Raw genomic sequence first — 14970 nt, 5'->3', positions numbered from 1 at the left:
AGGACCACTTAACCAATAAAAAAAAACTCGCGGACCACCTAACTCCACAAATATAAAAATACACATGGTTTTTATAGAACAGATTACAAATCGCCTGAACATGGTACAAACAGGTTGCAACATGTGTGACGAAGGTGTTGCACTGGGCTATATCATGCAATCAAAAGTGAAACTTAAGCTCGCTCCATTGCGGAAATATTCCTGCGAGAGTGCGGAAAACTTAAATGTATTTATTTCAAATGTTACCAATATACTCACAGACCACTAGGGGGCACTCACGGACCACACTTTGAAAAACACTGGTCTTGGGGTATGATTCTCGCTTAGGGTGCGAGAGGTCCCGGGTTCAAATCACGGACGAGCCCAAGACATCTACATAGGTGCTGAACATGTTTACTTTAGGTATCAACAATTGTTCGTTGGAAGCAATGTGTAATTCACAATGGCATCAATGCTGTGCCCTGCTAGAAACCTAATGTTGAGTTCGGGCAAATAATGATCAAGGCTCATCTTCTGTGTAGAGAAGCCATGCATTTTCATCCAAGCTGTGTTCATTGAGGACAAAGTGCAATTCATGGAAAAGTGTTTTTCATTGTCATTTAACCAGGCTATCGTGTGGAAGACAGACAAACATTTATTATGTAAAGGTTCGTTGGTCTAGGGGTATGATTCTCGCTTAGGGTGCGAGAGGTCCCGGGTTCAAATCCCGGACGAGCCCAAGACATCTACATAGGTGTGGAACAGGTTTAGTTTAGGTATCAAAAATTGTTCGTTGGAAGCAATGTGTGTGAAGGAAATATTTTTGTTTATGTGTTTGTACCAAAAAAGCATTTTGTGTTTCACATAGGTCTGCTATAACTTAGAGCAGGGGTTTAAGAGTTTAAAGGTTAAAGGGTTAAAGGTTCCGCTTTCCTGTTGGGGGACTGTGACTAACTGCCAGAGGACTTTAACAGACTGTCTTTGTCTCTTGATCCATGTGTTTGTAATTATCGATCAGAAGACGCGCGAAATAGAGGCCCCTCCCGGATTCTCCGGTAGATCGTCTGTGTTTTCTGTGTAATGCTTTAGTGAGTTGGAGGGTTTTCTCATGGCATGTTGTGTAAACGCTCTGAGCTCACTCACGGCCGTTGGCTCTCATTAAACTCAGTGTTTGATATAAAGCGGACTCCAGCCTCCATTCCTTCCATCTACATTGCTGAAAAGAAAATCTCTCTCACAGATTGGCGTCACGAACAGGCACCTTCAGATCTTTCAAACATTGGTGAGTACATTTCTATTTTGAGATTGACTCGCCAGCGTTTGAGATCAACGATGTATTAAAATTACCTGAGAGAACTGAGCTGCTGCATTTTTTTTGGGTTTCTCTACTCATTTACATCTGGAGGCTAATCTATAACCTCAGGAATCGGTGTCAAGGGGATATTGTCCTGGCCGATTTCCCCGTGTTTGTTGCTGGGACAGGTGTCTACGAGCAAACGCGGCTTATGTGAAAACTATGAGAATATTTGGGGCTAATGATAACCTAGGAATATCGAATTTCATCGATCTCCTCTGTGTGTGCTTCTTGGAATTAACTCACCAGGCAATTACACACAACAAATATTCAGAGAAACTTTTGAGAGATGCACCAGCAAAGTGGATTTTCTGAATTAGAGCAATGTCGCAAGATTTGTATTTAAACAAATCGCCGAATTTAGGAGCTTTCAGAGGATAAATAGCATTTCTGCTGAGGTGCCGATTCTCCGCCCCCTGGGGAGAGCTGCATGCAGAAAAAAGGAGCATACAGCATTATCCGCAATTATTGACGCTTTTGAACTAAAGAAAGTGCCCAATGTGTGGTTTGAGAATGTTGTATGAATTGCTGAATTTGGCTGTGTTTGCAGATACACGAGAATTATGAGGATAGAGGGCTCATAATTAGTGGCCCCTCTGAAAGTCTCCCTAATTCGGATTAAAATAGGCTGGAAGAGTTTTTGTCGGGCTGAGTTGTTGAGAGTTTTTATGTTTGTTTGTCTAATTGCAGTGTTTGTTTTATTGTACTAACCGTTAAACATGGGTAATACTGTCTCCGCAAACGGGTCCGTTGGTAAGCGGGACAATATTTCACGCACCAAGACACTTACAAAGAATCCTATTACAGACAGCCACTACACGCACATGTTTTCCCCTAATATGCCGTCAGGAATTGTCGGAAGAAGCTTGGATTGGACTAAAGTTATGCCGTTCACATCGTTACTTTGTGAGCACTCGCAACAGAATAGTCAAAAAGGACAGATTCTGTTTGATTGGCCGTTAACGGGCACTTTTGACATGATGGTACTGTGGCAAGCGTTCAAATTAATTGAACAGGAGGCGAATTGCTCCTGGGATGCAACGTACATGAAGGACTGCGTTAAAGCTTGGATGACTATTGCAGAAAAAAGAGGTTATGATGAGCGGAAAAATGAAAAGTCAGTTGGCATCGAGCGAGGCTCCATTGAACTCAAAGCTTTGATTGAACGAGTTTCTAAATGCGCAGCTACTTGTCATTTGCTTAGCCTAGAGGCTGCTTTTGATGTTAAATCAGAAAACATGTCCAGAATTAAACAAAGACACGGAAAAGACGTCACAGCCATTGCGAAATCAGTCATGTACGATTGGCTGAAAAGACAAGGCAAATCTCCCAGTACAGCTCAATTAATTTCCATTTTAACGGACACAGGGCTGCTGGAGGGGAAGCAGGCTGTGTCTCTCTGCACACAAATGATTCCCACGATAGGACTCTCAAATTCCGGGGCAAGAAACTCCGAGGACGATTTATTAATGTCAGCTGCAGCTATCATGAATAAAAATCGTTTGACATATCAGGAAGGACAGTATAGAGAAAGGGAGCAGCAGGAACACAGTGCAGCGGACAGTGAAGAGGAAACGCCAGAGAGCAGCCCATTACACACGCCGGCCTCTGGCTCCGCAACGAAAATGTTACACGCTCCAAACACGCCGTACGGCACCAGTTTTAAGAACTATGTTCCTCATAGAATTATCACAAGACTGCAAACATCTCAGGATAATAATTCTACTGGAGCTATGACAGCACCGAAAATACTGATAGGAGATGTTCCAGTTTATAAGCCTTGGACACCCGCTGAGGTGATGGATGTCACAAATCACGCTCCAAGTCCGACTAAAAGCCCAGATGAGTATCTGTCGTGGTTGACCAATGTCTGCTCAGTTTATAACTGTTTGGTTCATGATGTTAAACAGCTGATAATCCTAACATATAAAGCAGATTGGTCGACGTGTAAAGAGGAATTCAAATTCCCTGCCTGTACGCCTGCGGGTGACTGGCCTGAGACACAAACACGGGATATGTGGATCGAAACGATGGCCGCTATTGCAATCAAAGCATGCGCCAAAACGCACACAGATTTTTCACTGGTGACGGCTTGCGTACAGAACCCAACAGAAATAGTCCCAGACTTTCTCCAGCGTTTTATGACAGCCTGGGATCATAATGCGGGCATTAAAAGAGAGGGCAATGATTTGTTCGCCATACAGACTTTGTTGCATAATTTAATCCCTGAAACAGCTCAGGCGTATATGATGGCTACCCCGGATTGGCAAATTAAAACATGGAAATCAACCCTCGCAGTAATACGCGCGTTGTACAAAAATCAGATATTTCTGACCCCCAGAATTGCGCAAAAGTTGCCTCCAAATACACAGGCTTATCAGAGTGTGGATAACTCGCAGCAGTTTCAGGGACAACATCGCACACAGCAGTATCAAAATCAGAGACAGCAGCAGAATAGAAATCCCAGAAAGGTGATGCCGTGTCACGTCTGTGGCGCAACAGATCACTGGGCAGGACAATGCAGACGGCGCTGGCAACCACAGCAGGACGCACAACCTTTGCCTGCTCTTCCCCAGCCCCCTCGCCAACACCCTGCATTACTGCCCCCCCCTCCCCTGACAAGTCAAGATGTCAGGCAGGCTCAACAGGGGCAAAACGGTCAGCAAAGTCAATTTAATAGACGATAGAGGTGCCAAGAAGAAGAAATAGGGTCAAATTCACAGCATTTCCCCATTCAAGCAGCAACAATTCGCCTTTCCAATAGCCCGCGTGAAGATCCGATTATGCCCGTTGATTTCAGTGGTAAAGCGGTAGACATTTTGATTGACAGTGGAGCAACATTATCAGCTGTGCGTACGAAAGAAAAAGTGTGTGAACCAACCAATAATTTTGTTACAACAATGGGAGTTTCTGGCATCCCTATGTCCGAGCCCGTTTCAGAGAAAACTGATATTTCAATTGAAGGATCACATGTCCAACACTCTTTCATTATTTCAGATGGAAGTCCTATTAATCTAATGGGCAGAGATTTGCTTTGTAAATTACAAGCAACAATACATTGCACTCCAGATGGATTGTTTTTGACTATTCCTGACAGCAAAGTCTATCAAGCTGTCCAATTCATTCAATCATCTCAGGACAACCTTTATTGTTGGTCATTTCCAGATTTCAACATGATTTCTGTTTTTTCAACAACAGGAATTCAGAAAATTGCTAGCATTTCCCCTGCGTGTGCCTCTTTAATGTCCCTTATGAGGCCTGTATTGAATTGTCACTGCACAGCTGCTTTTAACCCATCAGACGACTATAAACTATCAGTAAGAGGTTTTTGCAACAGCTCAGATCAGTTGGAATGTGAAAACTTTATGTTTATTGGACCCCAGGGTTGCGCATTGCCCCTAAGGCTCACAACCAAACAAGAGGCTCTTTATGCTGCAGACACGATTCCTCACCTCGCAATAGGGGTCACTTCAGGAAGTGACCCTGAAGGAGTGGGGGTCATGGCAGCTCACTGCCATGCTCTGCTGAGAGCTACAAAGGCTTCTCACACACACACACACGATCTGATTAACCTAGGGGAGGAGCATTACATGCTGCGTCTCTCTGAGCAACCTTCTCTCCCTCAAAGCACATTCCTTCATCTACAGCCACCCGGATCCACACAATACGGACCACCTTCAGATTTTTCTGAGGTTCCTGCCACATTATGGGCTAAACACAAAAATCATGTGGGGTTTGTTTGCTCAGCCCCTCCACACAGAGTCACACTTAAAGCCAATGCCAGATTGCCAGCTATCAGACAGTACAATTTACCCCATAGAGCCATTTTGGGGATTGAAGGAGTCATCCAGTCTCTGCTCGATCAAGGCGTATTAAGATATACAAGTAGTCCTTGTAATACTCCCATATTGCCAATTCCCAAGCACAATCGCCCTGATGAGTGGCGTTTTGTCCAAGATTTGCAAGCTATTAACGCTATTGTCATTCCGACAGCTCCCATAGTGCCTGACACTAATTCAATTCTTGCATCCTTGCCGTCAGATTCAAAATTTTACACAGTAATTGATTTGTGTTCAGCATTTTTCTCTGTTCCTCTGCATCCAGACAGCCAGTATCTGTTTGCATTTACTTTTAAAGGTAAACAAATCACATACACGCGCCTCCCACAGGGGTACGTCGAGTCGCCTACGGTGTACGCAGCAGCGGTTAAGAGAGATCTGGACACTTTGGTCCTTACAGGAGGTAGTACCTTGCTTCAGTATGCCGATGATCTCTTGCTGGCTTCTCCCAACATGGACGCATGTCGCATCGACTCCATTCTGCTCATGAAAAGACTTTCTGAATGCGGACACAGAGCATCCCTGGCTAAGTTGCAGTACTGCCAGACTGAGGTCACATACCTGGGTCACATTCTGAGGGATGGACACCGACTCCTCTCGCCAGCAAGGATTTGCCTTTTGAACAAAGTGGCACCACCCCGCACAAAGAAAGACATGCTGTCTTTTTTGGGCATGGCTAACTATTGCAGACACTGGATATGCGAGTACGCTGCAATGGACTCGGTCTTGCGTGCTGCCACTCTGCAGGCTGCTCCTAACATTGTTCAATGGTCTGAGGACATGCACACAGCCTTTCAGGACTTAAAGCGAGCCCTGACATCAGCTCCGGCCCTGGGGCTCCCTGATTACCATCAGCCGTTTCACCTGCATGTCCATGAGAAGGGGGGCTTCGCAACGGGCATCTTGGTACAGAAGCATGGCTCTAATTTCCGGCCTGTTGCATACTACTCATCTCGACTCTCCCCTGTGGTACTCGGTATGCCGTCATGTCTGCGAGCAGTGGCCGCAGTTGCAATTGTTATCAAGCAATCCTCTCCCATTGTACTGGCCAGTGACTGTGTAGTACATGCTCCACATGCAGTTTTACATATTCTGAACACCTCTGCTACTCAGCATATGACAGCAGCAAGGCGCTCTGGTTATGAAGCGATAATTCTTTCAAGCCCACACATCACACTTAAACGCTCTCCCCCTCTAAACCCAGCTACGCTGGTGCCGATTCCAGATTTTGAAATCACACATGACTGTGTCACAACGATTGACATATCTTCTTCCCCCAGAACTGATATGTTGCAAACTCCCATCCCTAATTCAGATATGATTCTATACACCGACGGGTCTGCGAGCAGGCCGTCTGACACAGTACACTTAGCAGGCTATGCTGTTGTGAATGACTGGGAAGTTTTAGAAAGCCGGGCCTTGCCAAATGGCACGTCAGCTCAGGCTGCAGAGTTGTATGCTCTGCTGAGGGCGTGTATTTTGGCTAAAGATAGAGTTGCAACCATTTTCACAGACTCCAGGTATGCATTTGGTGTGTGCCATGATTTTGGTGTCTTGTGGAAAATGCGCGGTTTCTTAACATCGGCCGGTAAGCCTATTCAACATCATGCGTTAGTAGCTCAGCTATTAGACGCTATCATGCTCCCTACACAGCTAGCAGTAGTTAAGTGTGCTGCTCACACAAATTCTGATGATCCTATTTCGCGCGGAAATGCGTTAGCCGACACCGCGGCTAAACAAGCAGCAGTTTCCTCCTCTTCTATGGTGCTCCAATGCCCCTTGACACAACCCGCAGAACCCATTTCTTTGCCTTCCTTTAATGATGTCGCGGACATGCAAGCCCGCGCTGATGTTAGGGAGAAAGATTTATGGCTAAGACGAGGTTGTACACTTGACGCTGAGTCCAGCTTGTGGCTCCACCCAGACGGACGGATGGTCTGTCCACGTTCGTTCCTCCATGTTTTGGCACATGTTGCACATGGCAAATCACATGTAGGAAAAGGAGGGATGAATGGGATTATAAAGTCCCAATGGTTTGCTCCAGGCATTACACTAGCTACACAGACCCTTGTAGACAGATGTATGATATGCCAGCAGACAAGAAGAAGAAGTGGTCAAATTCAGCATGAACACTTACCGCCCCCCTCGGGGCCCTTTGTAAATATGCAAATTGACTTTTCACATATGCCACCATGCCAAGGATTCAAATATCTTTTGGTAATAGTGTGCCAGTTCTCCAAATGGGTAGAGGCCTACCCTACCAGAAAAGAAGACGCTAGAACAGTTGTAAAGTGTCTTCTCAAAGATGTTATTCCTATATTTGGTGTGCCCACAGGGATTAACAGTGACAGAGGTCCAGCATTCGTTTCTAAGATAACCCAGAGTCTAGCTACAGTGTTAGGGTTCAAATGGCAATTGCATGTTCCCTATCACCCACAGAGCTCAGGCCAGGTTGAGAGAATGAACTTGACTATAAAGGAGAAACTCACTAAAACAATGTTGACCACAGGACTAAAATGGGTAGACGCACTGCCGCTAGTTCTGTGCTCCATCAGAAGTTCACCAAATGCAACGACAGGGCTTAGCCCACACGAGGTATTGATGGGAAGGGTAATGTTCGCAGGATCTAGCCCCCCAGTAACACCCCACAAACTCACTCTTTTGTGGACAGAGGATTACATGACTAACTATGTCAAATATCTAACTGACATGTTGAGAAAGTTTCACAGGCAGGTGGCTGACAGGCTTCCCCAGCCGGGAGAGGAGCCCACCCACCCATTTCAGATTGGTGATAATGTACTAATCAAATCTCTTGAAAAAGATGCTCTGTCTCCCAGGTGGAAAGGTCCTTTCCAGGTGTTAATAGTGACCAGAACAGCACTGAGAGTACAAGGGAGACCGGAGTGGATTCACGCTACAAGATGTCGTCTCTCCCCTCTACCGGATGCTGGCGTGTGAAGGCAGTCATCATCATCGTCATGCTGGGTTTTCTGTACCTGGCCAAGGTCACCCTGCTAGATGGAGCTGTGGAAATCCCAACGACAGGTGGCGAGGGACCTCGCCCGTCTGAGGAAGAAAATAAGGTGCTCTTATCTACGAGCGCAGACGACTTGACCACTCAGGGCCCAGACCCTGAGGGCAAAACGACACCAACGGGCAAATCAGTGCCTAGCGACAAGGACAGGTTGTATCCAATCACCACACAGACACTCAGTATGGTGCGAGAGACACAACGAAAAAGAAAAGGAGGAAGAATCAGGAGGATTGTCTCCCTCCCTGATCACAAATCAGAGACTGTTTCTTTTAACTGTCCAGCTTCAATATGTGATTCATCTAACTGTATTATTGTATATTATGTGCCCTCAGATGGGTCAACATGGGACTTATATCCAATGGACCAGTACCGTACGGACGGAGTGGCGTCGGGAGAGGTGAGAGTGGCACTCGACACCATTGAAAACATGCCCCCAGAACTGTGGTGTTGCACTAGAGAGCAGTATAAGGCAATGATAAGGGATGAAGTAACATGTAGAGATAGGGAACCAGCTTACCAGGTTTCCGACCCAGGTGCTGCTGTGTGCGACCTGTCTGAACCAGAGAAAAAAACAAATGTTCCATCCACTCCAAGTAAACACTCAGGAGGTGAGGTAGATTCTTCAAAAAAGGCCTTAATCGCTCCTTTTAAACAAACTAAAACTAATTCTGCAGTAAACTTAATGTTAGACTACGCCCATGAACGTAATATTAGCAACTGTTGGCTATGCCAAAATATGCCAGAATCCATGCATTCTCCCATGTTTAGCCCAATCCCGTTTGCAAGAGCAGACTATAAATGAATCAACTGGAACGAAATTTACTCTAGGATTAGCGATGAGGCTGAGGACTGCTATACTCCGTCATACCCAACAGACTCTGATAAACCGTTACAGTACAAGGGTCTAGTCTCTCTCATTGTTGAGACAGTAAATACAAATTATCTGCCTGACGGTTTCAAACGATTGATGTTTTTAAAACTAATATATGTGAAGAAATACATTAACCTAGCTTTTGAATACAGATTCCAGTTAGCTCTGGTACAGACTAATTGTTCGGTTAATTCCACAAGTCCAACATGCACAAAACAACCACACCTGGCATCTTTGCTGGTTGAAGCTTTGGTAACAGTTGTGCCCTGGTTTGGCTCCAGAACAGTGAACTCCGTTGAGGTTAAAATACATGATTGCACGAAACCAATACCCTTAGGCAATGCCCCTACACGTGACTGTTCAGTATATGTCCCGCCAATTTCAGTACACGAATGGAAGAATGTGTCCATCTGTTTCCAGAATGAAGCAGGATCTCACACCTCTCCGGATGTGGGACACAGCGACTGTAATACCATAGTGAGGGTAACATTAGCCAGAATTCCCCTCCCACAGAGAGTTTACTTACTTTGTGGCGACCGGGCTTATGGCTGCGTACCATATGACGTTTTTTATGGCACCTGTTATCTAGCCTACCTAATTCCTTTAATCCGTAAAGTAGAGGCAAATGAGATTGCAGCGATACTTCCCTCTCTACACAGGAACAGCAGGTCCATTACAAAAGGACAACAGGTAGCGAGCCTATTTTTGCCTTGGTACGGCATTTATGTTAGTCAGCAGGAAATCATGGCATTGTCCAAAGTAGTGGAGCATCATCTAAATGTATCAAGTATCGCGATGTTAGCGGAACATAAAGAACTGCAGGAAGTTAGGACAGTAGCACTACAGAATCGCATGGCGCTGGACCTCCTCTTAGCTGCCCAGGGGGGCGCATGTAAAGTAATTGGTGCAGAGTGCTGTTCCTTTGTCTCTGACGCCACACCTGAAGTTACGGATATGGTCCAGGACACAGCTAAGGGGATAAAAGAATTGCATGAAACTCATGGGTTTACACTTGGGGATTTAAGCGGAACTCTTGGGTCCTGGGGAGCGGGGTTGGTTAAATTTGTTGTTACTGTTGCAGTGTTTATCTTGGTTGTGTTAATCCTAGTGACCTGTTTGATCACTGTAATTAAATTAGCCATACGCAGGGTTGCCAAGACTACCCTCCAGGCCCCACAGAGGCTAGTGGGGTACTCTACTGTAGATGACACAATGTTGATGTACGACGCCGAGCTTCCAGACCCATGGGTCTCCGTGGCAGTTCCGGTACCTTGGGTACCTCCTTTCAGCGATTGATAAATTGATTAAAGTTGACACTCAGAATAAAGAATAAATGTTTTGACTTTTCCTTTCTCAGGTTGTTAAGAATAAATGTTTTGACTTTTCCTTTCTCAGGTTGTTTTCAATAAAATGTCTGACTTCTCCTTTTCAGACTTTTGAACAAATGTATTTTGAATAAAATGTATGTAGTAAAGTGCCTTACTTTTGAATAAGTGTATTGAAGTAAACGTAAAGTAATGCTAAAAATGGAGGACACTGTAGCTTTACAGATTACAGATTGATCGATTCATCACTGTGAATGTATACCTTAACTGTGAATTTTTAACTGAATCCCTATTGATTCTGATTTTATACCTCAATTGGATTTCTTATAATCCTACATTCTAATTGTGTTTTAATAAGTAATTGCCTTGAAGTAAATCTTTAAAGATGTAAGCTGAATTTGAATTTGTGTTTGATGAATGAGATTAACTGAGGGATAAATGATAAAAGATCTTGTTTTTGAAACATATATTTTACTATTATATTTTTGTATTGCATATGTGTTATTATTGTGCTTTTTGACAAAAGAAATCAAACACTGAAGAAAGATGATTTTTCTATTATGGTTGTCTGTATCAACCATTGTGATTGGCTGTTCCAATCTTATTCTGTTTTTGATGTAATTAATGTAATGAGGAATCCACCCAACTCTGAGGACGTTTTATTTGATTCAAGTAGTGACTGAAAATATTCTTAGACTAATGTTAATTGGTTATCAATGAATTGATAAAAGCGTGGATCTGTGAAGGAAATATTTTTGTTTATGTGTTTGTACCAAAAAAGCATTTTGTGTTTCACATAGGTCTGCTATAACTTAGAGCAGGGGTTTAAGAGTTTAAAGGTTAAAGGGTTAAAGGTTCCGCTTTCCTGTTGGGGGACTGTGACTAACTGCCAGAGGACTTTAACAGACTGTCTTTGTCTCTTGATCCATGTGTTTGTAATTATCGATCAGAAGACGCGCGAAATAGAGGCCCCTCCCGGATTCTCCGGTAGATCGTCTGTGTTTTCTGTGTAATGCTTTAGTGAGTTGGAGGGTTTTCTCATGGCATGTTGTGTAAACGCTCTGAGCTCACTCACGGCCGTTGGCTCTCATTAAACTCAGTGTTTGATATAAAGCGGACTCCAGCCTCCATTCCTTCCATCTACATTGCTGAAAAGAAAATCTCTCTCACAATGTGGACTTCACTATTTGATCAATACTGTGCCCTGCTAGAAACCTAATGTTGAGTTCGGGCAAATAATGATCAAGGCTCATCTTCTGTGTAGAGAAGCCATGCATTTTCATCCAAGCTGTGTTCATTGAGGACAAAGTGCAATTCATGGAAAAGTGTTTTCCATTGTCATTTAACCAGGCTATCATGTGGAAGACAGACAAACATTTATTTTCTAATGGTTCGTTGGTCTAGGGCAGTGTTTCTCAAACTTTTTCATACCAAGGACCACTTAACCAATAAAAAAAAACTCGCGGACCACCTAACTCCACAAATATAAAAATACACATGGTTTTTATAGAACAGATTACAAATCGCCTGAACATGGTACAAACAGGTTGCAACATGTGTGACGAAGGTGTTGCACTGGGCTATATCATGCAATCAAAAGTGAAACTTAAGCTCGCTCCATTGCGGAAATATTCCTGCGAGAGTGCGGAAAACTTAAATGTATTTATTTATTTCAAATGTTACCAATATACTCACAGACCACTAGGGGGCACTCACGGACCACCAGTGGTCCGCGGAAACACTTTGAAAAACACTGGTCTAGGGGTATGATTCTCGCTTAGGGTGCGAGAGGTCCCGGGTTCAAATCCCGGACGAGCCCAAGAACATAGGTGTGGAACAGGTTTAGTTTAGGTATCAACAATTGTTCGTTGGAAGCAATGTGTACTTCACATTTTGACCAATACTGTGCCCTGCTAGAAACTTTATGTTGAGTTGGGGCATATAATGATCAAGGCTCATCTTCTGTGTCGAGAATCCATCAATTGTTATCCAAGCTATGTTCATTGAGGACAAAGTGCAATAAACAGAATATCGTTGGGAAGACCAAAAAACCACAATTTTCATGGCTCGTTGGTCTAGGGGTATGATTCTCGCTTTGGGTGCGAGAGGTCCCGGGTTCAAATCCCGGACGAGCCCAAGACATCTACATAGGTGTGGAACAGGTTTAGTTTAGGTATCAAAAATTGTTCGTGTCTGTGCCCTGCTAGAAACCTAATGTTGAGTTCGGGCAAATAATGATCAAGGCTCATCTTCTGTGTAGAGAAGCCATTCATTTTCATCCAAGCTGTGTTCATTGAGGACAAAGTGCAATTCATGGAAAAGTGTTTTCCATTGTCATTTAACCAGGCTATCGTGTGGAAGACAGACAAACATTTATTTTGTAATGGTTCGTTGGTCTAGGGCAGTGTTTCTCAAACTTTTTCATACCAAGGACCACTTAACCAATAAAAAAAAACTCGCGGACCACCTAACTCCACAAATATAAAAATACACATGGTTTTTATAGAACAGATTACAAATCGCCTGAACATGGTACAAACAGGTTGCAACATGTGTGACGAAGGTGTTGCACTGGGCTATATCATGCAATCAAAAGTGAAACTTAAGCTCGCTCCATTGCGGAAATATTCCTGCGAGAGTGCGGAAAACTTAAATGTATTTATTTCAAATGTTACCAATATACTCACAGACCACTAGGGGGCACTCACGGACCACACTTTGAAAAACACTGGTCTTGGGGTATGATTCTCGCTTAGGGTGCGAGAGGTCCCGGGTTCAAATCACGGACGAGCCCAAGACATCTACATAGGTGCTGAACAGGTTTACTTTAGGTATCAACAATTGTTCGTTGGAAGCAATGTGTAATTCACAATGGCATCAATGCTGTGCCCTGCTAGAAACCTAATGTTGAGTTCGGGCAAATAATGATCAAGGCTCATCTTCTGTGTAGAGAAACCATGCATTTTCATCCAAGCTGTGTTCATTGAGGACAAAGTGCAATTCATGGAAAAGTGTTTTTCATTGTCATTTAACCAGGCTATCGTGTGGAAGACAGACAAATATTTATTATATAATGGTTCGTTGGTCTAGGGGTATGATTCTCGCTTAGGGTGCGAGAGGTCCCGGGTTCAAATCCCGGACGAGCCCAAGACATCTACATAGGTGTGGAACAGGTTTAGTTTAGGTATCAAAAATTGTTCGTTGGAAGCAATGTGGACTTCACTATTTGATCAATACTGTGCCTTGCTAGAAACCTAATGTTGAATTAGGGCAAATCATGATCAAGGCTCATCTTCTGTGTAGAGAAGCCATGCATTTTCATCCAAGCTGTGTTCATTGAGGACAAAGTGCAATTCATGGAAAAGTGTTTTCCATTGTCATTTAACCAGGCTATCGTGTGGAAGACAGACAAACATTTATTTTGTAATGGTTCGTTGGTCTAGGGCAGTGTTTCTCAAACTTTTTCATACCAAGGACCACTTAACCAATAAAAAAAAACTCGCGGACCACCTAACTCCACAAATATAAAAATACACATGGTTTTTATAGAACAGATTACAAATCGCCTGAACATGGTACAAACAGGTTGCAACATGTGTGACGAAGGTGTTGCACTGGGCTATATCATGCAATCAAAAGTGAAACTTAAGCTCGCTCCATTGCGGAAATATTCCTGCGAGAGTGCGGAAAACTTAAATGTATTTATTTCAAATGTTACCAATATACTCACAGACCACTAGGGGGCACTCACGGACCACACTTTGAAAAACACTGGTCTTGGGGTATGATTCTCGCTTAGGGTGCGAGAGGTCCCGGGTTCAAATCACGGACGAGCCCAAGACATCTACATAGGTGTGGAACAGGTTTAGTTTAGGTATCAACAATTGTTCGTTGGAAGCAATGTGTACTTCACATTTTGACCAATACTGTGCCCTGCTAGAAACTTTATGTTGAGTTGGGGCATATAATGATCAAGGCTCATCTTCTGTGTCGAGAATCCATCAATTGTTATCCAAGCTATGTTCATTGAGGACAAAGTGCAATAAACAGAATATCGTTGGGAAGACCAAAAAACCACAATTTTCATGGCTCGTTGGTCTAGGGGTATGATTCTCGCTTTGGGTGCGAGAGGTCCCGGGTTCAAATCCCGGACGAGCCCAAGACATCTACATAGGTGTGGAACAGGTTTAGTTTAGGTATCAAAAATTGTTCGTGTCTGTGCCCTGCTAGAAACCTAATATTGAGTTCGGGCAAATAATGATCAAGGCTCATCTTCTGTGTAGAGAAGCCATTCATTTTCATCCAAGCTGTGTTCATTGAGGACAAAGTGCAATTCATGGAAAAGTGTTTTCCATTGTCATTTAACCAGGCTATCGTGTGGAAGACAGACAAACATTTATTTTGTAATGGTTCGTTGGTCTAGGGCAGTGTTTCTCAAACTTTTTCATACCAAGGACCACTTAACCAATAAAAAAAAACTCGCGGACCACCTAACTCCACAAATATAAAAATACACATGGTTTTTATAGAACAGATTACAAATCGCCTGAACATGGTACAAACAGGTT

At 43.6% G+C, this 14970-nt stretch overlaps 4 non-coding genes across 4 annotated transcripts; all 4 read left to right on the top strand.

The window, feature by feature from the left end:
• Window positions 1-646: 646 nt before the first annotated feature.
• Window positions 647-718, top strand: trnap-agg (transfer RNA proline (anticodon AGG)). Its single transcript has one exon. It is a non-coding gene; the product is annotated as a tRNA-Pro (tRNA).
• Window positions 719-12466: 11748 nt separating this feature from the next.
• trnap-ugg (transfer RNA proline (anticodon UGG)) lies at window positions 12467-12538 on the top strand. Its single transcript has one exon. It is a non-coding gene; the product is annotated as a tRNA-Pro (tRNA).
• Window positions 12539-13477: 939 nt separating this feature from the next.
• trnap-agg (transfer RNA proline (anticodon AGG)) lies at window positions 13478-13549 on the top strand. The gene has a single exon. It is a non-coding gene; the product is annotated as a tRNA-Pro (tRNA).
• A 940-nt stretch (window positions 13550-14489) lies between these two features.
• Window positions 14490-14561, top strand: trnap-ugg (transfer RNA proline (anticodon UGG)). Its single transcript has one exon. It is a non-coding gene; the product is annotated as a tRNA-Pro (tRNA).
• Window positions 14562-14970: the final 409 nt, after the last annotated feature.

This window comes from Pseudochaenichthys georgianus, unplaced genomic scaffold (genome assembly GCF_902827115.2).
Source record: "Pseudochaenichthys georgianus unplaced genomic scaffold, fPseGeo1.2 scaffold_1620_arrow_ctg1, whole genome shotgun sequence".
In the NCBI taxonomy this organism is placed as follows: domain Eukaryota; kingdom Metazoa; phylum Chordata; class Actinopteri; order Perciformes; family Channichthyidae; genus Pseudochaenichthys; species Pseudochaenichthys georgianus.
The sequence above is the reverse complement of the archived record's forward strand: the minus strand, read 5'-3'. Positions and strand labels throughout refer to the sequence as shown.